The following is a 26,523-nucleotide window of genomic DNA, read 5'->3' as shown; positions in this document are numbered from 1 at the left end:
ATGTCTTATGTCGGATATATATTTATTCTTTTATTTATATATGTATTATTTTATTTATATGTTTATTCTTTTATTTATATATGTCGGATATATATTTATTCTTTTATTTATTATTATGTCAATTTTGGTCCTCCATAGGATGCGACAGTGTCAGCAGCGACGGAAATGTAAACAAAGGAGGGAGAAGGGCATTTTGTTGGAGGAAAAACAGGAACTATTTTGAGTTTTTCAGACAGTGGAATACACAAAATCACACACAAATTACTAAGTTTTGTTTGTACTGTTGTAACCATTAAACAATCTGCCCTTCAGTTTAACCATATAAATGGAGACACATTGTTGATGTTACCATTAAAAAATAACTTGCAATTAAGTATTGGCAAAGCTTAAAGTAATTTTCACAGGTGTCGGAGCGTTGTTGTTAGCAGCTGCTGCAAGTAACTAAAAAGTTACTTTTAATGTAACTTAGTTACTTTCCAAATCAAGTAGTCAGTTATCTAACTCAGTTTGTGGGTTCACTCTTTGAGGCTGCGGGCCCACCACGATTGGTTCCCTGCCCGCATTTAGGTACCTCAAAGGGTATGCACTCTTACTCGAGATCAGGGACCACCTTGAGCAAAAGGGACTATCTTTTATGGTTGGTGTATGGTGTATACGGTGTGCTCCAGGGCGTCACCTCTTGGTTTGTATGTGCTGCGTAGAATATGACTAGCATATTCCAGTGGGTGCAGTTGCTTCATCTGAGCTGGGCCCAGATGGAGCTTGTGGTGCTCTGTTATGTTGGTGTTCGTAATCATAGGAGGAGGAAATTTGGGAGTGTTTAGTCACCGGAGGAGGGGGGAAAAGGAAAAGGAAGTTGGTGGTGGTGGGGAAGGGGTTTGTTTGTGGGGGGTGGGGGGGTTTAGGGTTAGGTCAGAAAACGGATACGGTTAGGGTAAGGGTTAAGAATTGGTGAAGGTTTAAGGATGTGGGAGGAAGGGGGGGGAGGAAAGAGAAGGGTGGAAAAGGGGGGAGATACAATGGGGGGCGTTCACACTGCAGCCTGAAGTGACTCAATTCCGATTTTTTGGCAATTCCGACTTTTTTGCCTGGGCCATTAACACTGCCAGTAAATGCGACCTGTATGTGTTCTGCAGTGTAAATGGGCAAACGACCTGAAAGTGTCCCGCATGCGCAGTAGAGGGCGCAATAGCGTCAGCGTTCTAAGTGTTCTGCCAACCGCCATAAAAAGAAGTGCTCAGTGTTTGCGGAAGTAAACATGGAGGCTAAACAGTGGAGCTTAGCTTACACATTTGAAGTTGTTATCCGGCCGGAGCAACATATTAACAACTTAATCCTCATATACTCTGTCATGGTTGTTGTTTTTCTTCCCACTTGCGCGTATCAGGACAGAGAATAATGAGATTTGTTGAGAATCAGCGACGTTTCAGTTCGGATGAATGCAACTTGGACGTTAGGTCGCATTTGAATCAGATACGTATCGGATATGGGTCACATTCGAAATAGAATCCGACCTGTGCTGTTCACACTGCCATGAAAAGATCAGATACAGGTCGCATTACGTCAAAAAAATCGGAATTGAGTCACTTCAGGCTGCAATGTGAATGCATCCTAAGTAAATTTTAAAGGAGTAATCAGCCAAACAGCTCTACAGCCCCCCCCCCCCCCAAATGAGTTGGGGGAAACCACAGGTAATAGAAATCTGAAATTTGGTATGTAGAAAAAAAGAAAAAAAAAAAAGTCTCTTGGAGGTACCCCCTAAAATGCTCAGGGAGGCGGCCATTTTGGGTCAAAGGTCAAATTTTGGCCATTTTTCCATTTTACTCACGTCTAACTTTAACGAACTCCTCCTAGGGACTTTGACTTATCGGCTTCATTTTTAGTCATTTTGGCTTCATTTTTAAAGTTATTTAAAATAACTTTTAAAATAACTATTTTAAAATAACTTTTAAAATAACCTTTAAAAGTTATTTTGATAACTTTTAAAAGTTATCAAAATGGTGAGTTTTCGTACATGTTTAGGGGGCGTTCCGGGGCGCCGAAATTGCCGTACTCGCCACAGAAAACCAACMGCTACAACTTTCACATAGAAAGGTCAATTGGCATCAAACTTGGTATGAGGGATCCTGGTTGGATGCCTGACGATCCTATGTCGTCTTAGTCTGACCTCATATAAGCCCCGCCCCCTCAGAACAGGAAGTGACTTTTGTTTACTTGGAAAGATACAACTCTGGCTCTCTTGACCTAATCAAGATGATCTGGAGTCAGATGACTGATAACAAGTTGGTCTCACTTGCTTTGAAGCGCCAAGAGTTTCCAGTGAAGGGCGTGGCCGTGGCGGCGCAGCCAAGTCACAGGTCACGCCGCCACCATACGTTGCTCTAGATTCCACATGTCTCAGTCCAGCTGCACCAAACTCACTGAGATCGATCCTTGTCCACCCCCCGACAGGAATCCAGTGGAAAATTTGGTGGGCGTGGCCTAATTCCTCCACAGCGCCTCCTAGAATATTTTAAATAATCAGCCCCCAGCCATGCTTTATCCCACAATTATGAAACTTGGTACACATGTGTAACTTGTCAATACCTACAAAAAGGTCTCTTGGAGCCATGGTAAAACCCAACAGGAAGTCGGCCATTTTGGATCAAAGTCACCATTTTGTCTTTTTTCATTGATGTCATATCTGGGTGAACTCGTCCTAGAGCTTTCCAGATCCAGGCTTCAAACTCAGTCCGCACAGTCTTGAGGCATTGAGGGTCAAAAGTTAGCAAAGGAATTTTCCTATGTCAAAGCATGTGGGCCAAGCTTCAAATGTGGCCATTCTCCATGAAACATGAAGGCTGGGGGAACTGCGCCACAGTGTCAGCGGTGGCGAGAGAGTGGTGGTGCAGGAAGCCCCACGGTGGCAAATAGGCCGGAGCGGCGCTGAGCTCCGTGGGCCTCCAACGCTGCTTGCAGCTTTAATTAAATGTTGATTTTCCAAAGAATTTTTAAAAGTTCAAAACAAAATACCTATTTCAAATTAATTACAAATAACTATTGAGAAGTTAAAAAAAATACTCTGTGAGAGTTAATATTAAGATCTAACACTGAATTAGTGTTAGTAAGAGTTAAATGATTAACTCCAGCAGGTTTGATATTTGACACTTTATAAGGTACCAACTCTCCAAAAAGAGTTAAATTAACACTTTCTGGTGTGGACCCTTATAGACGCTTTAAAAGTGTTGAAATCAAATCTGACAGAGTTAATTTGGGCCTCCTGGATTTGCTGTGTATCTGATTCAGTGGGTGAATGATTATGATATAACATCTGTGTGGCTTTTATAGTGTTTCTCTGCAGTTAGAAGGTTTGTCTTTTTTCCTTCCCAAATCTTTCAGGGAACAATTAAAGCACACAACACCCCATGTGTGGATGTGGTAATAAAGCTTCTTTGCAACTGCTGTGTTATCTGACTCTGAAATTTATCTTTATGAGAAAAGTTAGTGGATCTACTTACCTGGGTTACTAAATCATCATCCTCAGCATTAAGTGCCAAACTAAGTGTCACTAATCCCCTTCTCTCCCTTTTAGAAATAATTTACTGCGGCTGGAACTCCATTCATCCATCCATCCATCCATCCATTTTCTTTACACCCTTGTCCCTTAGTGGGGTCGGGAGGGTTGCTGGTGCCTATCTCCAGCTAATGTTCCAGGTAGACCCTGGACAGGTCGCCAGTCTGTCGCAGCTGGAACTCAAGATCTGTAAATAATTCACAAAAGTCATGCATAATCTTACAAAGACCGCAGAATGAAAGTAGCAATTTTATTTACAATATGTGCAAAGGAATGAAATGTGCAATTCAGGAGACATTGACTGGAACTGGATTGATGGATTCTAGAAGGGAAACGGGGTTAGAAGTTGGAAGTTTACAGGTAAGTTTAACTTGGACGTACTTTTGGATGATCAGTCTTAATTTGTGCTGAGGGAGAAGACGTTGGGTTCTGCTGACAGATCGGTTTGATTGTTTGATGAGGCAAGACCAGCATTGATCAGAAACTGGGGTGGTAATCCAGGAATCGGCCACCCACAGGTAGCCCATTGGAGAGTGAGCAGGCAGGTAAGTACTAAGTCATAGTGATGTATCTTTCAGAAACTGGTCAGTTTTAAAAATAATTTTTAAAAGTTCTGACTTAAAAAATTGGAAACATCCAGGATACCAAATTTAGCCAGTATATAACAATGATGAAATCTAATTGGCTTTTGATATAATTCCATCCATCCATCCATTATTCCATCCATCCATCCATCCATCCATTATTCCATCCATCCATCCATCCATCATCCATCCATCCTCTGCTTATCCGGAGTCGGGTCGTGAGGTTAGCAGCCTGAGTAAGGAGGCCCAGACTTCCCTCTGCCGAGCCACTTGGGCCAGCTCCTTTGGGAGAATCCCAAGGTGTTCCCAGGCTAGCCAACAAACATAGTCCCTGCAGCGTGTCCTGGGTATTCTTCTAGTCTCCTCTCAGTGGGACATGTTTGGAACATTTCACCAGGGAGGCGTCTAGGAGACATCCTAACCCAGGGGTGTCAAACTCCAGTCCTGAAGGGCCGCTGTCCTGCAGTTTTTAGATGTGCCACAGGTACAAAACACCTGAATCAAATGGCTTAATTACCTCCTCAGTTCTCCAGAGCCTTGCTAATTACTTAATTATTCTATTCAGGTGTGGTGCAGCAGAGGCACTTCTAAAAGTTGCAGGACACCGGCCCTCGAGGACTGGAGTTTGACACCCCTGTCCTAACCGGATGCCTGATCCACCTCAACTGGCTCCTATCGACATGAAGGAGCAGCAGCTCTACTCTGAGTCCCTCCTGGATGGCCAAGCTTTTCACCCTATCTTTAAGGGAGAGCCCAGACACCGTACAGCAGAGGTCCCCAAACCTTTTCCTGTGAGGGCCACATAACTTTTCCCTTCTCTGGTGGGGGGCTGGAGTCAGTTTGTAACAGAAGTGTTACACATTTATCACCTGCACTGGCGGAAATTGTTGACGGGGGTTGGGGGGTTTCTCGATTCATTAATACCCACAAAGCACATGGGCAAAAACCGTTAGTGAAATGGTCACTGGGACTGACTAGTATATATTTCATTGAGGGAAACCTGGAATGCGGTGTTCATAACAAACACGTGTGTTCATCTGCTCTACCGCTAGCAAACAACGGTAATGATTAAATAACATAAAAGTCAAGCGGTTCCCTAAAAGTCCAACAGATGGCAGCAATGCGCCATGCAAAACAAAACACCCAGTTTACGGGACACACTTCCTGCTAAAGAGCCCCCTGTTGGTTGAAGAAAAATCCACATAAAAACCGGAAAAAACAATATATGAAAAAAATCTGAATGCTCTCTGGTATTGTTCAGGTGGCCGGACCAAATGTGGCGGCGGCCCGGATCCGGCCCGCGGGCCGTAGCTTGGAGACCACTGCCCTACAGGGAAAACTAATTTTGGCCGCTTGTATCCGTGACCTTGTTCTTTCTGCGCCAATCCGACTGTCGACACTCAAGCTACTCCGCTTCTGGTGGGACGTCTTTTCAAACCTGAAGAAGGCACTCTACCCTTTTAGAGCTCAAGACCTAACAGGGACTGATCCTCATACTGGCCAATTCAAACCGTGCTGCGAACTGTGGCAGTGAAAGCTGTAGATCACGATCTGATGAAGCCAGTGGGACCACATCATTTGCAAACTGCAGAGATGCGATCCTAAGGCCACCAAAATGGATCCCCTCAACACCTTGGCTGCACTTAGAAATTCTGTCCATAAAAGTAATGAACAGAATCAGGGACAAGGGGCAGCCTTGGCGAAGTTCAACTCTCACTGGAAACAAGTCAGATTTACTCCCAGCAATGTGGACCAGTCATACCGGTGTCAGAGTGATAAAGCCGGTGATAAAGGCCTAGGAGCCTTTATCACCGGCTCTTAGGCCGGTGATAAAGGCCTAAGAGCCTTTATCAAAGGGCCCAGTACCCCATACTTCCATAGTACCCCTCACAGGGTTCCCTAAGGGACACAGTTTAACACCTTTTCCAAGTTGTGTGCCCACACAATCATAACCAGGACAAAAACCACACTGATTTTCCTGAATTCTTGAAGTTTGACTATCTGACGGACCTTCCGTTGGATAGTCGATGGAGGGTCAACTATCCGAAGGATAGTATTAATACCTTTAAGGCATAATTAGAATTACTTCCCAGTGGTTTGAGTACAGTTTGGTTAATCTGTGACCAAAAAGTAACTTTGCCAAACAGATGTGACGCTCTCATCTGCTGGTGTATTTGTGCCTTATTAATGGCACAAAACTTGGGAAAATGTTTTTACGGCCATGCGTACAATTAAGATCTGACATATCATATTCTCCAATCCCAAGTTATTCATCTTCAAACTGTTGGGGGTCTGCTGAAGTCGGTAAGAAAGATATGAAGGTTTGGAAAGGCATTATGATTTGGGGTAGGAGTTTTGCTATGCATATGCTGTCTTAGTCTATGTTAACAAGATGGAGGAAGAATTGAACAATGACAGACAGTTGGAGAGGTTGGATACGGTTGTAAAGATAAACTGTATTTGGGTTCTGGTAGTCTGTCAGAGATGGTCTTCTCCTCTACAAGTGTTAAGGTGCTGTCTTTAATCCAGCTAGCCCCTGTTCCCCTCCCCCACCAACAGTAGGAATGGTGGTGGTGGGTTGTTTAGCCCCCAGCTCAACAGCAGGCCTGCTCACATGTCATTGAAATATCCTTATTCTCCTCTTCACTCCCTTACCCTTACACCCCACCCTCTGCTCACCTTTCACCCCCCATATTGTCTCATCTTTTTCCAGAGACACCAGACATTGACGGATAAACAGCAATTGAAGAAAAATATATCAGTGTTTGCCCTCTCTGGTTCATTATTCTCAAAGAGTTAGAAAACAGCTGTATTTGATCCTGCAAAGTTGAGTTTGTTGCACCGACACCAAAAGCCTGGCTCACTATTGAGAGACGTGCCTATAGGCTTTATTGTTGATACTAAAGTTGTGTCAGAATTTTAAACGGGGGCAGAGATGCAAACTGATGTATACTCTGCAACGGAAATATTCTCATCTTGTTTAAAGCTTGCAAAATTGTTGTGAAATTGTGGAGAGATTTTCAAAATTATCCCCAAATGCACTGATGTACTTCAAAAGTGACATCAAAATACTTTAATTCAAACATATATCTTTCAAAGTTTGTAATATTTGATATAAGTGCCTTTAGCATTCGTGTAAACAACACAGATGTGACCAAAGCAGCGTGATGCCGGCCTTTGATCCCAGCGTCTTTGCTTTGATCTGGCTCACAGAGTAAAACATGTATTTTCCGAAGGGGGAATTCAGCCAGGCACCACAGTGAAATGGCCCTGGCAGCTTTAGCCAAATCTCAACTTAGGTTGCAAATGCAAAGAGCTTCACAAATTAACTAACATACTTACTAGTTTTATATGTTCAGGGCAGAATGCCCTATGAGGCATAAAAAATTGTTGCTGCTCTTCTAATAATGCATTTTATAAGTCCCTCATGCCCCCCATTTGGATTAATAATTAATTTATGCTGATAACCTATTTGCACAAGAACAAACTGGAAACTTGTAGAAAATTACATCCACTGATCTAATGCCTGTGAACTCATGAACACTTTCAATGTAAAGTTTTGAATTTTTACCATCCATCCATCCATCCATTTTCTTTACACCCTTGTCCCTTAATGGGGTCAGGAGGGGTGCTGGTGCCTCTCCAGCTAACGTTCTGGGCGAGAGGCGGGGTTCACCCTGGACAGGTCGCCAGTCTGTTGCAGGGCAACACAGAGACACACAGGACACACAACCATGCACACATACACACTCTCACCTAGGGGCAATTTGGAGAGGCCAATTAACCTGACAGTCATCTTTTTGGACTGTGGGAGGAAACCGGAGTACCTGGAGAAAACCCACGCATGCACAGGGAGAACATGGAGACTCCATGCAGAAAGACCGGGAATCGAACCCAGAACCTTCTTGCTGCAAGGCAACAGCTCTACCAACTGCGCCACTGTGCAGCCCTTTTACCACTAGAGCTGTAGCAAATAATTTGTACTTATTAGCTTTGAAGCCAATTATTGCAGAAAGTAGACTTAGTGGAAGGATTGCTGGGAAAATGGCATTCCAGGATAAAATGCATATTGATGGTTAGCATCAAAGCATACCCCTTTGAAGTGGTGCTTTGGTGTCAGCATGTAATGATAGAGCTGATAGAGGAAACTGGACATGAGACATGTTCTTCATGTAAGCCACATAAGCTCGTGGATGGCTGCTAGAAGTGGTCACATATCCAATAGTAGTTTAAGCTGGATGTTTTTTGAACAAAATTGTATTTGAAAAACAAGTTACTTTGTGAGTGACACATTCTAGGTGGCACTAAGTGGCCTCTGGTAAAAAAAAAAAAAAAGGAAAAAAGTAAACCTTAGTGTTATCTATGACCAGAATACTTATTTAAACCCTGTATCAGTCCCTCTAGGACGCTGCAATGCTTTTTGGTGATTCATGCCAAAAAATACAAATTTTGCAGAATGTTTTCAATAATGAAAAAGATTTCTTTTTTATCTTACAAAATGTAAAGATTGTTGCACATAACCTTCCCAAAGAAGGCAATATTTTAGCAGTACATATTTAAAGTGCAAATAACAGTACCTTATTGAAATAACACTGTCAGTACAAATAAAATAATGTGCAATAAGAACAAGAAAACGTCATGTTGGTCAAGTTAACACAAACACAGAAACTCTCAAAATGTCATAAACTGAGGTGAAGTGGTGGTGAGGATGACGCAGAGACCCAGGTTGAAAGGTGAATGGTGGTTTAATGATGAAGATAAAACAGCTCAACAGTCCAGACGAGCAGGCAGCACCAAGGCCGGCCCAAGCCTCCACGGGGCCCTAAGCGAAATTTGGTTTGGGGGCCCTCTAGTTCTGCTAACAATGTACAGTCGCTGCAATCAGCAGCCCGATCATTAGGCCATTCACACACCTGCTATAAACTTATTGCTGAATAAGTTTACATCAGGGGTGCCCAAACTTTTTGAGAGCAAGATCTACTTTTTCTCTCATCAGCCGCCTGAGATCTACCTCATGACACAAAGACATAAAAATTGCAAATTAAACTCTATTGACTTATTTTATATGCAAATATACATCAGTTATAACAGAAATAATAAAGTGACAGAAAACCTAATCCAGTTTCTTCCTCAGTGAGATTATGACACTGGGAGCAGGTTACTGGTTTCTCAGTCAGAAGCTGGTTGTAAACCTGACGCCAGCAGGTATCAGTCAGTCATGGTGGATCTGAAATTTGGTTTGATGACCTCAATATGAGAAACTACAGACTGATAGGAGGAACCAAAGAGCCCAGTAAAGGTAAAGGCAAATCTTCTGAAGTCGGAATATAATTAATTTAATTTCACATAATTATCGCGGTAGAATTTGTTAAAACTTAATGAAATATATTTGTCCTATTTGATGTTTGTTGTGACGTATGCTCACAAACGAACCAGGTAATTAGTCCAAGTTTGTCATTTATTGAATGTTCCGAAACTACAGCGGGTGTAATGAGCCACAGCAAAGGTAAACAAAAGTAAAACAACCCGAACAGACTATCAGCTGGAAACATCTCCTACCTTTTTACTCTCGGTCTCTTTGTCGTTTAAGCACACCCGTTGCCGTGGCAACCGCCTGCGCCCCGCAAGCCGAGCAAAGATTACATTAAAAACACAACATTCAGTCCGTTACGATATCAGGTTTAYAGGCTTGATATTTATTTCTCGATTATTAATAAGCCTCTCATGAACACAGCGGTGGTTGAGWAGCTAATTTAAACTCCKACTCTGCTCGTCAGTCGGTCTTTGAGTCGCTTTTTTTTTGTTAATGGAACCGAAACGCACAGAATTGCGCAACACCTTGTTGAAACAATAATTACTGACATTATTAATTTTAACATGTTTCGTTGACTTTTTATAATTATTCTTTTTTTAATGAAGCTACAAACGTTTAGGATCTTAGTGAATATTTTTGATAAGCCTATCAGAAGAGGAAGTGCTGACTCAGCGTCCAGACGGCGTTCAGTTTGTCACCTGCCGAGATCGACTCAAAACCTTTCCGCAATCGACGTATTGAGCACCCCTGGTTTACATTATATACAGTGATTGCAGTGCTGTTTACATTATATGCATGTATAATAGGATACATTTATTGGCCAACTGATTTATTGACCAGTTGATTTCTGTAGCACAAATGGTCGCAAAATGGCCAATGGGAATCTTAAATTCGTCCCCTTGGCGGACATAGACAAGGTGGTAAGAGTTGAGGAGGAGGAATCCCGACGCTGGAAGCACAGAGTTTTCTGGAGCAGTCAGAGAGGAGCTGCTGTATGGTGAAATCTTTGGACGGCGGACAGATTACACAGAGCCTCTGAGGTACGAGAGGAGTGGAGAGTTGCCAGTCATGGAAATTAAACCACAAATCATAAAGATAATCTTGAATCAAGAGGAGAAACCAGGTCAGCACGAGGTTCATTCAGGAAGCCGCTGAATCTTTAAAGAAAACCACAAGAACTAAGAGTGGATCCAATAGAGTGGATCCCTCCTCTGATTGAGGAGGGTATTTATTAGGGGGACTCGCGCCAGGATCAGGTCCTGTCTGTAGAGCTTGGTCTATGTATTTTTCAGTGTCTACATTGCATGTGACTGTGGCAACGGTGCAACTGGATGGAAGGATGAGAACAGGAGTCATCAGATGAGTAGTCTGGAAAGAGCATCAGGTTTGAGATTAGGCCTGTCACGATAACAAATTTTGCTGAGCGATTAATTGTCTAAAAAATAATTGCGATAAACAATAATATTGTTTCAAGACCTTTTGACACCGATTTAATGGAAATGACGTAATAATTAATGCATGCGATTTCCTGCCATATATAGATACACTTTATTTTCAAAAGAACACATAACACGGGAACTGACAAACTAAATAAACAAAACAACCAAAAACAAACATAAAATGGATTCTCGGTCTCGATTAACAAAAAACGTACTTGAATAAAAACATAAAGCCAAAGTGGAAATAAATACTGCATTCAACCAAAAGAGTGCAGATTATGAAGTCTGTATATTATATTGCCCTTCAGTAATCACTAGATTTAAATAGAGAAGATGGGCACATCCCATTACCTAATGCAATAGTTCATACTGCATGATTTTTTGCCCCTATTTTCCCCTTCTGACAATCTTAGATTGTGGTCGATCTAAGATTGTCGCTGGTGATTTCGTAACCGATCATCCTGCAGTGTGTGGTGTGTTAAGGTAGATTGTCGTGGCCGCTCCGATCTAAATCAGGGTTTTCCCCCCTACTGGGAGCTTAAAGCTGAATGTGACAGGTAGCCAATCAGAAAGCGCGGATTCTCCTCCATGCTTCCTGAGGGGAAATTATGGACGGGAATCCCAAACAGCTGACACGGCGCAAACCCGAAGTCCAGCGGACATCGGAGAGGATATGTGGAAACAACATTAATATTTATTTAACATTTCATGCAAAGAATCTAGAAATAACAAGGGGAGGAGTTTTTCATTCAGTGTCATCAAGAGAAAAAACAAAAGGCAGGAAGAGACGATAAAGCCGATAATTAAAATGAGGTTGATAGGTTTAATTTATCATGCGATTAATTGATTTATCGTTTATCGTGACAGGCCTATTTGAGATTTTTGGAGCCTGGACCATAATAGATGGAGAGATTAAAATAAGACAAGAACAAGGACCAACAAGACTGTTGGGAGTTGAGTATTGTGACTGATTGACAGTAGGAGAGATTTTTATTGGTCCAGACCAACTCGGGTCTGGACCAATTGTCCACTATTGACAACACTCCTCCACAGGAAGTTTTGCCAAAAATTCCTTGTCCCCCACATCGTAATTGTGCTCACCGGGTGAAAGTCTATGGCACAAGGCAGCACAAGGATGAAGTTTATCGTCAGCGCTGGAACACTGAAAGAGGACAGCACCAACCCCAGTCTCAGAAGCATCAACCTCAACAATAAGTAGTTTGTTGGGATCAGGCTAAATGACGATGAGTGCTTGAGAGAAGTGGTTCATGAACAAGAGGAAGGCATCGTTGGTTTCAGGGGTCCAGGAGAACAGCGACTTAGCAGAGGTGAGGGCAGTCAAAGGAGATTTGCCTGTAATTAGGGATAAAGGTATAGTAGAAATGACAAATCCTAGAAATTTCTTAAGCCATTTGAGGGTCTGAGGAATGGACCAATAGAGCGTAGCCTTAACTTTTTCAGGAGCTGCACGAACCTGTCTGCCCTCAAGGATGTAGCCCAAAAAGGCAATGGATAATTTGTGGATCTCACATTTTTCTGCTTTGATCTACAGACAATTCTCAAGAAGACTTTGGAGAACCTGACGGCCGTGATCAGATACGGATTTGGAATAGATGAGGATGTCACTGAGGTATGCGAACATGAATATGCTAAAAAAATCAAAAAACATAAATAAGAACATCATTGACTAGGGCTTGGAAGACTGCTGGAGTGTTACAGAGACCAAAATGCATAACTAAGTATTCAAAATGGTCAATGGGAATCTTAAAGGTGGTTTTTCATTCGTCCCCTTGGCGGACATAGACAAGGTGGTAAGTGTTGAGGAGTTCCAGTTTGGAGAAAATGGTATCACTCTGAACTGCTACCTAGACAAATGGCCGTGGAAATGATTTTGTTGAGACTTGGATTAATCTAATGTAACCAATTCATCTTTTAAAGGGCTGCTTAAAGCATGAAAAAGGCATTTTTTAGTGCGGTAGAATCTAAAATTCTACCACACTTAAATCTTGGAACAAAATTTTTTCCAAAAGACAAGATGGTATGTTCCAACTTTGTTAACAAAGTTGACCTTATAATTTTGTCACTTTAATAATATTCACTTACTTGCTAAATTAATGTTAGTTTTGCTTTAGTGGTTATTTATCATTTGACTTATTTTACAATGAAGTTTGATGCTTCGTTAAAGATTTTTTGGTATTATTAAATTGACCTTTTTTTTTTTTTGAAGACCTTTTGTCCTTGGTTATGTCTGCTCCCTTACAGTTGGTGTAGGAACAACAACTGTAGGGTAATAGGTGGGGGGAATTTTTCTGCCATAATTTGAGAGCATACATTCTCAGACTGAAAGCTTTTAATACTTGCGTATGGGGGAATTTTTCTGCCGTTGAATTATGATAGAAAAATTCACCCATACCAAGCTACTCTAGTTAAGTCTATTTTTGACCTATCACAGAAGCTAAGCAGTGCCAGGCCGGGCCAGTACTTGGATGGGAAACGCCTTGGAATTCAAGGTGTTTTTGGTCATTGTGAAAAAATATTCATGTTAATGTAATCTGTAACTAATAATAATGTAAATTACGAGAAAAAATAGTAACACGGTGTGGTGATGAGAGCATCCACCACAAGTGGGATTATTTTATTTTTTATTCGTATATTTATTTTTTATAAGCTGTGTAATGCTGTATAAGCAACCATTGACCTACAACAACATCCTTGCTCACTGGCAAAACTCTGTTGTAGTATGTATTTTGTTCTCCCTTCTCTCTGCCCTGGAGGACAACAACAGGTCTGTAAACCCAATGGCAGCAGAACTATGCAGTGGGAGAGACTGAGTGCTGTACTAAACAGGAGAAGAAAAGAAAAAAAGAGTTAGTGTGTTGGTTTGCTGGGTGGGTTCAGGAGCTCTGAAGGTAGCTTACCTCTGGGAAGAGTATTGGTCTCAGCTTGACAGCCAACTCTGTAATTCCTCGTTGTGACCCCTGAGAGGCAGGGTCACAACAACATCACCATCACACCGGCTGCTGTGGACCATCCTGGGGCGAGGTGGGGTTCGTTCCCCACACCCCCACAGACACAATGTGAATCCAATTATTTGCTTTGTCTCCGGCCAGAATGCAATCCTACAGGCAGGATAGAAAAACCACGGCTAAACAAGTCTGCTTCCAGGTGAATCACAAAATTATCTTCAGTAATTAGATGGAGAGCAAAATGTTTTATAATTTTGATTTAATTTAATTCAATTGCAGTCATGTAACATTGACATTTTTCATTGTTTACATTATTGCACATACATTTTAATCAACTGCAAACATAATTTTATTTGTTAATATATTCACCTGAGTTTAGTTGATTCTCTTTTATTTGTGGAGTCTCAAATCCCAACAAGTCATCTCAAAGCTGTGTGTAGGTCTAAGTCATTTACTTCAGGTGCATGTTCCACATAAAGACTCAAAGGCAAGTCAAATTAAATACTTTCTTAAAAATAATCGGTTTTCTAAAGAAGTCATTAAAATGCAATGAAAAGAATTTTTGCAGCAATTCATCTCCTGAGTTAACAGAAGGGGACAGCAGAGTTTCACTTGTGCAAGTTGAACTAATTTGTCTTTGAAAGTAAAACACCTGCTTGGGGCTCACAGACAGCGGTATTTACAAAAGTTGGAAATAGCTCATTTAGAAACCGACCCATATTTCCATCCTCCTGATGTGTTGATCAAATTACCAACGTTGCCTGAATTCACACCACATCTATGTCACCACATCTCCCTTTTTGCAGAAAGACAACTCTTGAAGAGGATTCAGGATGTCTGACCCTAGTGTGGGGGATTTTTTCTGCGATAAGTCAAGAGCACACATTTTCATTCTGAAAGAAGGATTCCATGTCTTTTGTTTTCAAAAGTTTTAATACTTGTGCTTACATTTTCAGTCTGAAAGCAAGACTTCATGAGCTGTTCTCAAATCTTGCAATTCCTGTACTCAAAGCTTCTGCTCTCTTTCAAATATTCACTGTGTTCTCGCAAACCTTTCTTCTGCCTGGATCAAATCTACGCATGCAAACCTCTCTGGTCACTTTTGAATTCTTTTCTGCTCACTCTCGAAACAAAAAGTACCATCACCTGGTGACCTCTCAGTCAGTAGAATGAAAGTGGGTGCGTTTGTTTCCTTCTAGTGGGTGTGCCTGTCTGGCTATGTATTGATCCTTTAATCATTCGAAGCGCTATGATGGACGTCAGCAGTGAGAGATGGTAGTATTGAACAGAGTGACTGAAAATGTTTTCCAAAGTTGTTTATTCATGGCTTCCACTTGTTCAAGTTGAGCTAATGTAAGCGTGAAAATTGGAGTTATGAAATGTAAAATATTTTATTGTGAAAGGCTCCCCGGATGAAGGAGAGGAGTGAACGTTCGAAAACAGCTGAGTGCCGGTCAGCTGAGTTTGATGACAGCTGAGGGTGTAGCGGAAAAAAGTTAAATGTTCAACACTGAGAAAGAGCTCAATTATTTCTGTGGATTATTCTACAAAGGAGAATCACAGTAGCTGGACACCCATGAGTCTTACACTGGTGGCAGCGGTGGGATTCGAAGCCACGCCATCGAAAGAAGGGGAACCAGATCTATACCCCCTGCTGTATAGATTCTCATTTGGACTGTGCCCAGATCGGTGTCCGTACTCAGGGGAAGGCTGGCAAAACTGTCTTGTTGGTGAACGAGAATCTCTCTTATCCAACTTCAACTTTAGTGTCCCTAGTTCTTTACTGAGATCCTTTACAGTACTAGTGAGGTCCTGTATGGCAGTTTTAAGATACGCTTGCTCGCTCGAAACAGTATTTACAGAAGATGCGTTTACATCTTGTGCAGCAGCACCTGGCAATACTGGTGATATTAAACGAGCAGCCTGACGAGCTCGCTCTGCTCGTGCTGCAACCTCAAAAGCCTCCTGAAACGTCTTCACCCCACTCTCGTGGCACTTGATCTGTAGCTCCTGATCCAAACCAGCAATGACTATTCCTGCACTGGCTAAAAAACCCAAGACAAAAATGTTCTTCCATATTTCATGTGATTGGTTGATCATAAACAAAGTCAGAATAAGTTCAGCCTCAGTTAATACATGTAGATTTTATTCCGTTACAGACTCGATGCATACTTTCTGCTTTCTGTTGGGACTAGTAAAAAGAAGTCTCAGAGATAAACACATGCAGAGATCAAAATATGGGTTTCAATAGGGTTAAAAAAATAGGAAGTCCCTTATTGTTGCAGAAAAGGTGACTTAAGGTGCAATTATTGACTTATGTTTGTCTTGAATCCAAACATTTTTTGAAGCATTGTTTTTACATGTTCTCTGAACATGTTATGCCTAACAGCAAAGTAAATATCAGAAGCTCATGTTTTGGCATCTGCCTCTCTCCAGCCTTACTTATTGATTTTCCCTTTTGAAAAATACATCTGAAAAAGCCCTAAGCTATCTGACACTGCTGAGGGCCCTGACAGACACTGGTTACGCTCATGGTCCCCTTGGTTGTTTGGGAGACCCCAAGCAGATCTGGCAGTGAGAGAGGTCATGGGTCATTCTGTTAGGGTACAACCTACAGGTGCCCCTCCCCAACACGAGTTTCTTCAAATAAATCTCCAACTAGCCCCTCTCCCCCATCACTATATGATATTGCAACATGAACCTGGCCAGAGTCATTACCAACAGTTACTACATCAGACAAGCATCACCTCTGTATTTATGTTGTACTCCTCCATCTCCTCCTTGCTCATGTTCTTATCAGCTTACCCTCGTAAAAAAAATACTTTAGTATATTTCAAACATACTTACATTTGTGAAAGTATATTTTAAGTATACTAAGTATTAAGTGTACCATCTATAAATATATATGAAGTATACTAAAAGTATGCTTGTACCAATTTCTAAATTATAACTTTAAGCACATTTAAATATAATTGTACCAAAATACACTTTGAAGAAATATATTAAATAAAAGTATACTTTAAGTGAACTAAATATGTATTTGCCCAAGTGTAAATACACACTTGCTCAATTGTCTATTTAAAATATTTGTAAAATATCTGTAAAAGATATTTTGTGTATGTTTTAAAATATATGCTCAAAATAGAATTTTTAAAAATTCACTTAACGCTTACTTTAAATTATTCATTTCAGTATGTTTTAAATTACATCTCAGTGTATATTTTAGGCTAATAAAGTATGCCTTTTTAGGTGCCTTAATAATCTTTTACTATTTTTGTTAAAATGGCAAAGAATAAAAAAATGAGAGTCCTTACAGTGGAACTTGATGTAATGTTTAATAAAGTAACTAATGTGTTCATTCCATAATATCAAACATTGACAGTTTAGTGACAGACGTGCTACAACAAAAATAATATTTGTCCTTAACACTAATTGTAGCAGGTATGTAGCCTTCTCTCTCTCTCTACTTCCTCTTCTCAAAGGAGGGAGATGTGCTACCAGCTCTCCGTCTAACGGGGGAATTGAGTTTCCCAAATCTGCTGGGATTTACCCTGTCCAGAACTGAAGTAAACTCTGTTAAAGCTGGCGTCGAGAAAGACTAGCCTGGTTTCTGACGACCTCCAACCAGATGTCCCACCCTTTTTCACTCTGTGAATTAGCCAGATTGAGCAGCCTGCAACCAACTAGTTTCACAGAGCACACCTGTTAACGGTCGCTCTCTCTTTATTACAACTTGCACTTGTTACTGAACCAGGTTGGTTTTAGTGACTCGGGCGAGTCCCAAGGGTGTTGTTTTAGTTTTGGGCTAAAAGCAACCTATAAAACATTTTTCACTTTTTCCTCCCAGAATCAAACTTCATAGCTATTTTACAACCATCAAAGAACTTTAAGGTGACTCATTAATTGAATGTCCACAACATCTTTTAGATTTTCTTAATGCTAATTATTTTATTAGTAAGGCAATTTTGGTTGCCTACACGGGTTGGTCCCCATGTGCAGAACAGTCTCCGGCTCTGTGGCCCCGGCTCTTCTTCAGCTGCAGAGTCCTTTGTCCATCTCCATCTTGGCTCGAAGCTGCCTGAAGGATCCAACCAAAGATTCCTCTTTTGCACCCACCTTATAAAGGGTTTATCCACCTTTTGGTGTGTTTACATTGGCTAGCTTTGTTGCTGTGCCTGTTTCATTGGCTGACTACTTGGACAGATGATCTCATATCCATCACCGTCTTGGAGACATTATGTCCTGATGTCTGTTCTAATGATCCCGAGTTGCTCAACAGTCGTCTGTTGCTTGCCCAACCTTTTCTTTTGCAAGTTAAAGTTTAGCAATAAGGCCTTGGTCATCTCTGCTGTCCCATCAGTTCCTCTTTCCCCCTGACCTTTCACCTACCATCTACCTCCAACACAACATCAGTGACCTTTAATTACAGTTACACATTTTACACCATTTCCAGTTCAATGTCAAAATCACATTTATAACCTTTTAGTTTCTCTGACTTAGCATTCATTTATAATATTATAACCATTACTTATTAGTTTCTCTTATTATAATCATAATGTGAGTTATTACAGACATTTCTGAAAAGAAACCAAGAATAATCCATTATTCTAATAATTTGATACCAAGTTACTGTTACTTGTTTCACCTGCAAGTATTTCCACAAGTGTAAGAGTAAGTTTAAATATTCTTATTGTTGCTGGGATCAGGCAAAGATGACGTCCGGAGTTGTCATTGTGAATTAAAAGGGTTTTATTTACCTTAACGCAAGAAAACTCAGTCTGAGTTTTTCTGTGATCCTGTTCCCTGTGAGTCCTGTCTCCGCGTCTTCCCCGTTGATGGTCTCCCAGGTGTGTCTCGTTCCCTTGATAACCCCATGTGTATTTAGTCTCACCAGTTGTCTGTGTTCCTCGTCGGGTTCTTGTCTATGTTTGTCGTGTCTTAGTCTGCCGGCACAGTTGAACTGTGAAGTTCTGTGCCGGCTTTAGGTCATCGTCTTTTGTTTTCAGTCAGTTGCTGCTGGTGCTGAGCCTCTGTGTTTTCCGCTCTGCCATGCTGCCTGCCTGTTTTTGGACTGTTGAGTTTTTCATTAAATCATCATTTTCATCTATACCTGGGTCCTGCGTTTGTAGCCGAGTTAATTTTATATTTTTTATTTCTTTGGTGAACCTTCTCAAAACACATGATTGCTGTCACTTCTGCACTGCAGTGGATTATTTCTGTTTTATACTGTTCTTATTTTTGGACTCTRGTGTGGTTTCAAATCCATCCTCACTATATATGTATATTTGTTTTTCTTGATTTTTGAATTGTATTTTATTTTGGTGGAGAAGCTTTTATTTTCTTATTTCCTGTTTCTGTATCAYATCCTGTGAGTTCGCGCCGTCTCCTCAGTTCGCGCCAAGCTGCGCTGGGGAGAGGTAAGCGCACACAGTTGTCTTGCAATTGTGGATTGAAACATTCAAAATGTGTATAAAAAAGGGTATGCTGCTCGACTTATAAGCTGTAAATAGTTGTTTAGCTTAATGATGATTTAGCACAGCACTGTTCTGGGTATTTAATTCCCACGGTCTTTGCATTTATTCGGCTTGTCCAGTAACACGGTTGTTTTATTTATCTGTTCTATTGTATGGTAAAGGTGTGTGTGGGAAAGCCAGAGCCAGGAGCTGCTGCTGAACTTGGTTTTGTTTTAAACAGGAATAAATCATCGTGAATCCTGATTCCTGCTGTCGTCATTATACAACTGTTACACGTTCTCTCCTCACCTCCAACCACCACAATTCTTGACAGAAGGACCCGACCAGACCAAGGTGAGGAACGCCATAATTACCACCATGGACCCAGCAGACCACCAGCTGTTGATCCGGAACGTTAAGCGCTATGCTAAAATGTGGCTATGCCTTATGATCCAGTCAGCCGCCTCAGCACTGCCACCTGGATGCTGACCTGGCTGGATGAATGGAGTTCCCGATTCCACCTCCCGGTTTTGGAGGTTTTACGCCAGGAGGTGGATTGGGAGTTTTGGACGGTGTCAGCGGTGTTGAAGTGAGAACCTCTCCCCCCGAAACCATGTTGTTGTTCCCAGAGTCTAACCCTGCTGCTGTCCATGCTCCAATCTCTACGCCAGCTCCGGTTCCATCAGCTCCAGTTTCCTCGTCTCCAGTTGCCACAGTCCCCATGGCCATGGGGTTCCAGGTAGCCAGGCAGGCGACTGGTCGGCAAGCGGCATGGCTAGTGGCGTGGCCTGCTCCAGAGTTTCCTGCGTTTGCTGCTGACGAGCAGCCGCCCGCTCCAGAGTTTCCTGCACCCACTGCCGGTGTGCAGCTCCCCAAACTCGCTGCCGGTGTACAGCTCCCCAAGCTCGCTGCCGGTGTGCAGCTCCCCAAGCTCGCTGCCGGTGTACAGCTCCCCAGTGCTCCTCTCGAGACTCCTAGTGCTCCTCCCGAGACTTCAGCCAGCCGGCATTACGGCCGGCCTGCCAGAACCTGCTGCTGGTGCGGCGTCTCCAGTGTCTGCTCCATCCGAGCTCCCAGTGTCTGCTCCGCATTCTCTCCTCACCTCCAACCACCACAATTCTTGACACCTTCGGCTTAAAAAGTTCACACTCCTCAGCAGTGAGTTTAACCCCATGTTTCTGGTATCTTTGTAAGACTGCTCTTACATGTTCAACACGGTCCTCAAATGACTTGCTGTGAACCAAATTGTCATCAAGGTAAGGTAGGCAAACATCATCACGCAAACCCCACAAACACTCCTCCATGCTTCTCTGAAATTCTGCTAGGGCTGAACTGAGTCCAAATGGGATTCTAGTCCATTGGTATAAACCCAACGGAGTAATAAATGCTGTGAGGGGCTGGCTGTCCTCATCTAAAAACCCCTGATGATAAGCCTTTCCCTGGTCCAATACTGTAAACTAGGAGCTACCTGTAAGGCTGTCCAGCATGTCTTGTTTTCTGGGAATAGGATGTTTGTCAGGTACTGATTTGCGATTAAGTTCTCGATAATCTACACAAAGTCTGAGCTCGCCTGACTTTTTCCTCACACAGACTATCGGCGAAGAATAGGATGACGTTGATTTTGTAACCCAGCCTCTGTTTATCAGGTCCTGCAGGTAGGTTTTTACTTCCTGATGCAGTGGTTTAGGCACACTAATGTAGGTCTTTTGAACTGGTGTCTGATCTTTGAAAGTAATGTGCATGCGAAGACTGGGAATACAACCAACATCATTTTCATCTTTGGCAAAAGCTTTACACTCCTCCCTGAGCATGGTTTTCACTGCAAGCTGCTGCTCACCAGTTAAATGATCCAACTGTACAGGAGGATCCCAAATATCACTTGTCACTCCTGGGAGGTGATGAAACTTTAAGATCTGCATCACTTGTCATGTTGTTCGTTTGTTGGTTTTCTACCGGTTGTAAAGCGGCTGGATATACTGCTTTTACAGACTCGATATGTCCCAGAATGAGACGTGGTTTTAAAGTGACATTATGATCTGTGGTGTTGGTGACAGACACTGGGACCATGGCTGAGTTGCCCCTTTTTCACTTTAAACAATACCTCTTGCATATGAAGTCCTTCTGGGATGCTGGTGTTCAGAGTAGGACAAAACAACATTACAGTGTCCTTGTCAGCCTGGATGCGAGTTCGACAGCGAATGGTTAGAGTTTCATCAGAGCCTAGGATAACTTTACTTCATCCTGTTTTTACTTGAACATCTCTACAAGGGCTCTGGGATGTCTGTACTAATTGGATAACAGACTTTGCAGATCCAACATCAATGTCAAAAGCACTGCTCACTATGTTAGCAATGTCATTGTTTTTATTACCCTGTTGCTTCAGTTGCTCTTTGATGACTTCCTCTATCACATTATACCCAATAATAGGGTCCTGAGCCACATTTGGGTCACTAGAGACAAGCACTAAGAGTCTAGAGCTGGACTTTTTAACCCCAGTAAGTTTAAACTCTATGGGAATCCACCCTATAAATGGTATTTCTGTTTGATTAGCAGCAAGCCCATTTAATAGTTCTGATCCCAAGAGCTCATCTATCCTCCTGATAGTGGTGTGAGGTAAGTGCTCTGCCCTCCAACTGTCATTTATTACTGTGGCCTGTGCACCTGTGTCCCACAGCGCTACAACTGGTAGATTGTCAAAAGTGCAGCTCACCATTTTACGCCTACCAATTAGTCTTACTAATTTCCTCCCCTGTTTATCTGGGGAAATGTCAAAATTTTCTACAAGTGGACAACAACCTTTCTCATTTTTTTCACCCAGATTTTGTTCAGCTATTCTCACAACTTTACGTGTATGGTTGTGTGTGTGCCAGTGTTGTGTCTGACATGATTTGGAACAATACATGGCAGCTGAGCAACCTGAACACTTCTGGAGTGGAGTGTTGACTGATTCTTGCCGGTGGCAGAAAAGGCAGCAGCGGGACTCCTCATGTGACCGGGTCACTGCTGGTCCCATGGCAGTGGCCCTCCGATGTTTTCCTGCAGCTGACGTGGAGCTCGGCATCCTCTGGAAATGTGACCTGGCTGGCCACATTTGAAGCAGTGGGTGCAGTCATCGCCTCTTCCGTTGTTCTGGCAGGTTCTGCATCCCCTCCTTCTCTGGGTTCCCCCGGCGTCTGATGACCTCTTCGCAGCATGCAACTTACTGGTGTTCAGGGAAGCGATGAACATCTGCTTTACCTCTGCAGCCTCGTTTCTCAGTTCGTTCACCAAGATGTGCATTTCAGGTGGAGCAGCAGCTTTTGTCTTGTCGTCCTTGGTCTGAGATCTGCTGTGTGGTTCATCTTCAATGAGCAACTCGTTGATCCTTGTGGTTTTTGGGTTGTTTCTCTTTAGTTTATTTAGCCGCTCTGCCTCGAGGTTGGCAGCTTCATTAAGTTTCTCAATCAGTGTTTCATCAGTTACATCTGGGTCATCGAGAAGTGTCTTCATTTAAAATTTGATGTTATCATTTTTCAGTCCTGTACACACCGATTGTAAAAACTTTCTTTTTACCAGGTCCACACTGTAGTCTTCCCTTTTTTCGTTCTTGGATGCATATAGAAGCCTGTCTTTAAGCTCAATGGCCCTGAATAAGAAGTCTTGAGTTGACTCTTTTGGGTCCTGGGAAAGATTAACCAGTTTTTGGTACAAGTCAGATGTGTCATCTTCTCTGTAATGTCCTTTTAATATTGTCTTTAGTTGTGGGAGCGTCGAATCAGTCTTTATTTCCAGCATGTCCCGCAGCTTGAGATCAGGGTTAATTGCTCTTATCACCGCTTCAATAACTTCTAGCTCACTGTGGCCTTTGCGGAGTCCATTCTCTATCTGGTGCAGCAGGCTGGTGTAGGACAGCCGATTCCGCTGCCCGCTCCCTCCTATTTGACCACAGATGCGAAACTCACGGCGAATAGTCACCTCCGGTACTTTGGCTGATGAGCTCAGCCCAAAGCTGGCAGCAGCTTCTGTTACTCTGAGTTTTTCCACTATGGCTTTGATCTCTCCTTGCAGCTCTTCATATTTGCTACTTGTATCGAATGAGCGGAGAATTCCACGGCGCTCCTCTTTAAGTTCCGGTTGGCCCAGAGCCCATGAAAGTTCTTTCACAAACTGCACAGCATCATTATGCGTATAGCTGCTTTCAAGTTCATCTACCTTATCTTCTACAGCCTTCATCAGCTGGCGTCTGGTTCTGTCGTTCGTGGACTCTTCCTCTGTAGCAAAGCATTTCAACTGGTAACTGACCTCCAACAGCCGATCACGGCTTAACTGACAGCGAGGCTGTGACTTCGTCTCGCAGAGTTTCCAGTTCCATGGTGGGGACTCACATAAATGTTTTTCTACCTCTTGGATGAAAACTATTCTTAAATCTCTTCGATCTCAGGTCCGATGGTTGGAGAGAGTTTTACTTGAGTGGCACACAACGCTACCGTTACCTGCCAACGGTTCCAAAAGTCTCTGTGTTTTTGCTCTGAAAATCCTTTTAAAACATCTCTCCTGGCTGGCTCGCCATTATATGTTGCTGGGATCAGGCAAAGATGATGTTCGGAGTTGTCTTTGTGAATTAAAAGGGTTTTATTTACCTTAACGCAAGAAAACTCAGTCTGTCACACCTGGTGCCTAACGCTCCTCAGCAGACGAAAAACAGAACACTGGCTCGCAAAACGGCACGTTCGAGGAACACACGTAAAACAGTCACATTCAATGACATAGGAAATATTAGTACAGACGATTACAGCACAAGACAGACACAAGATAGTTCTGAAGGAATTAACTTATAATAAAACAAATTGAGTGGGGTACCTGTGAACTATAATAAACATGAACAGTAAAATAAATAAATAAACTGATAAATTCAGTGTATCTCACATTATGATCAAACCAACATCAACCATTGGTTAAACCAATATTAATTATTGGCTTAATTATAAGTCAGTATTATTAATGTAAGTATTTTACTCTGGGTTTTATCCAATTAATCAAAATGTTTAGATTTTATTCTTTAAACCTTTAATGCTTTGAAATAAGGAATATCTATCCATCCATCCATCTTCACCCTTTACACCCTTGTCCCTCAGTGGGGTCAGGAGGGTTGCTGGTGCCAATCTCCAGCTAACGTTCCGGGTGAGAGGCGGGGTTCACCCTGGACAGGTCAGAACTATTTTTATACACATGCAGGCTGGAAACCTGCTCTTCCTGTCCATGACGCTCTTTCTGCCTGACTGATTTTTTATAATTAAATAGAAAAAAGAAGGATCTAAGCAAAGTTTGCAGGACACAATAACAATACACACAACCAGATTAATTTTATTACAGTCTGACTCTACTGTTGGGTCTTGATGTCACCTGTGTAATTATTTTCAAAGATAACTTTATTCATTTTTATTATTAAACTAAAATCTCCAGCATGGGGAAGTGGGATGAGCTCAACTTTTCTCGACAAGTTTTACATCTCTCCGAATATGATCTGTCGTTTTCAGTTTTTTAACAAAAAACACGGAAACCATCTTTTTAAAAAATGTTTTAATTACAATTATATGTACAAGTTACATAGACAGTAACTAAACGAACAATAAGGCTTAAGGAAGGTAGTAGAGGAAAAATTACAAATAGGAAAGGGATACAAAAAAGAAGAGGTTACAAACAGGACAAGGTTAAATACAGCAGTTAGGGCAAATTACAAATTCTTTACAAATTGTAGTAGTCTTTACAGCTTTAGTATTGGTACAATTTTTAAGAGAATATAAATATGAAGAAACATAGCCATAAAAAGCATTATATTTGGGTTTCACGGAAGCTGTCTTTATCCAATCCATTTTCCAAATGTATGATGTAAGATCTATAAGTCAATGGCATTAGCTCCAGTTCATACTCCAGACCAGATGGTGGCGGTATTGCACACTCTCTTTTAAAAAAATTAAAAAACGCCATAAAAAGAAGAAAAGCCTTGAAGTCAAAGAAGATAACATACACTCTTCAAATTCGCCATTTTTACTCGCATAATAATGCCTTAAAAGTAGAGAGGACCTTGATAATAGTTAGTAACTGGTGACGTCCTAGTCCGAGTTAGACAACATAACTGGACAAGAACCGGATTCAAATGAAATATGGGTTACGAAAGGAACTGAAAGGACAAAGGCTGCTAACGTGTTGCTAGCTGGGGGTAAGTTTGCTCATCATTCTCTTGTGTGATCCTAGAGCACAAGTAACATTATTACGGAACTCACCGCTCATTCGGTTAAGTAGTGGTTACACTGGCATTATACAGTTGGGAAAAGCATTCAGAAGTGTTAGTGTTCTACCTCTGTAACCTTTGCATGTTTGTAGCTTTTGTCACAGCATGCCTCGCAGGGACTTGGGGTTACATATTGACCTAGATGGCTACAGGTGGTAGATTCATATTTGACTGACATTACAGACACAGGTGAGTAACCAGGCAATCTGTCCAATGTCATTAAGCTGCTTTTTACATGACAGTGTCAGGCTTGCATTTATTGATATTTGTGATTGGAAAGTCATGCATCACTAGTTATATACTCTGCATCTCATCTTTGAATACAAACTAATTGTAATCTTGCAAATTCTGAAAAAAATTTGTATTTATAAGTTTTGTATAAGTTTTATTATTGTGCAATATACACACTTCAGATCATGACTATTTTATTCTATTCTATAATCTTTCATGCCAATCAAGCATTTTTTAACTTGGTGATTAATTTCCTTTACTCTTGCATCCATGTTTCACTTTTAAGATAATCCTTCTGGTTTGAGGCTTTGCCCTGTTTACCTGGAAAGCTGCCCTTAACTCCAGAGTTCTTCCCCTTTTCCATCATGTTTTAATAATTAGGAGTGGTTTTTTATTAGTAAAGCAAAACAATGTTTAGAGACACTTCAGTACATAAATAGTTGTAACTATCCTGTGTACATCCTCTCTCTCTCTCTCTCTCTCTATATATATATATATATATATATATATATATATATGCAGAATATGGACTGGAAGCCCCAAGATCAAAGTGGGGTACACCCCCAAAAGTGGTGGAGAATGACCGAACTAAGATCCTGCGGGACTTCCAGATCCAGACAGACAGAATGGTGATGGAGAACCAACCGGACATTGTGGTGGTGGATAAAGAACAGAGGAAAGCCGTTGTGGTGGATGTAGCAATACCAAGTGA

The 26,523-nt window shown here is 41.7% G+C and overlaps 1 long non-coding RNA gene across 1 annotated transcript in view; it reads left to right on the top strand.

The window, feature by feature from the left end:
- The first annotated feature begins 9,396 nt into the window (after window positions 1-9,396).
- The window catches only part of LOC103462337 (uncharacterized), a 23,592-nt gene continuing 6,465 nt past the window's right edge, over window positions 9,397-26,523 (top strand). The window contains exons 1-2 of the long non-coding RNA XR_533332.2: window positions 9,397-9,436; window positions 12,443-12,520. This is a non-coding gene — a long non-coding RNA (uncharacterized LOC103462337). The remainder of the gene's footprint in view (window positions 9,437-12,442; window positions 12,521-26,523) is intronic.

Source organism: Poecilia reticulata, linkage group LG3 (assembly GCF_000633615.1).
Source record: "Poecilia reticulata strain Guanapo linkage group LG3, Guppy_female_1.0+MT, whole genome shotgun sequence".
NCBI lineage: Eukaryota > Metazoa > Chordata > Actinopteri > Cyprinodontiformes > Poeciliidae > Poecilia > Poecilia reticulata.
The sequence above is the reverse complement of the archived record's forward strand: the minus strand, read 5'-3'. Positions and strand labels throughout refer to the sequence as shown.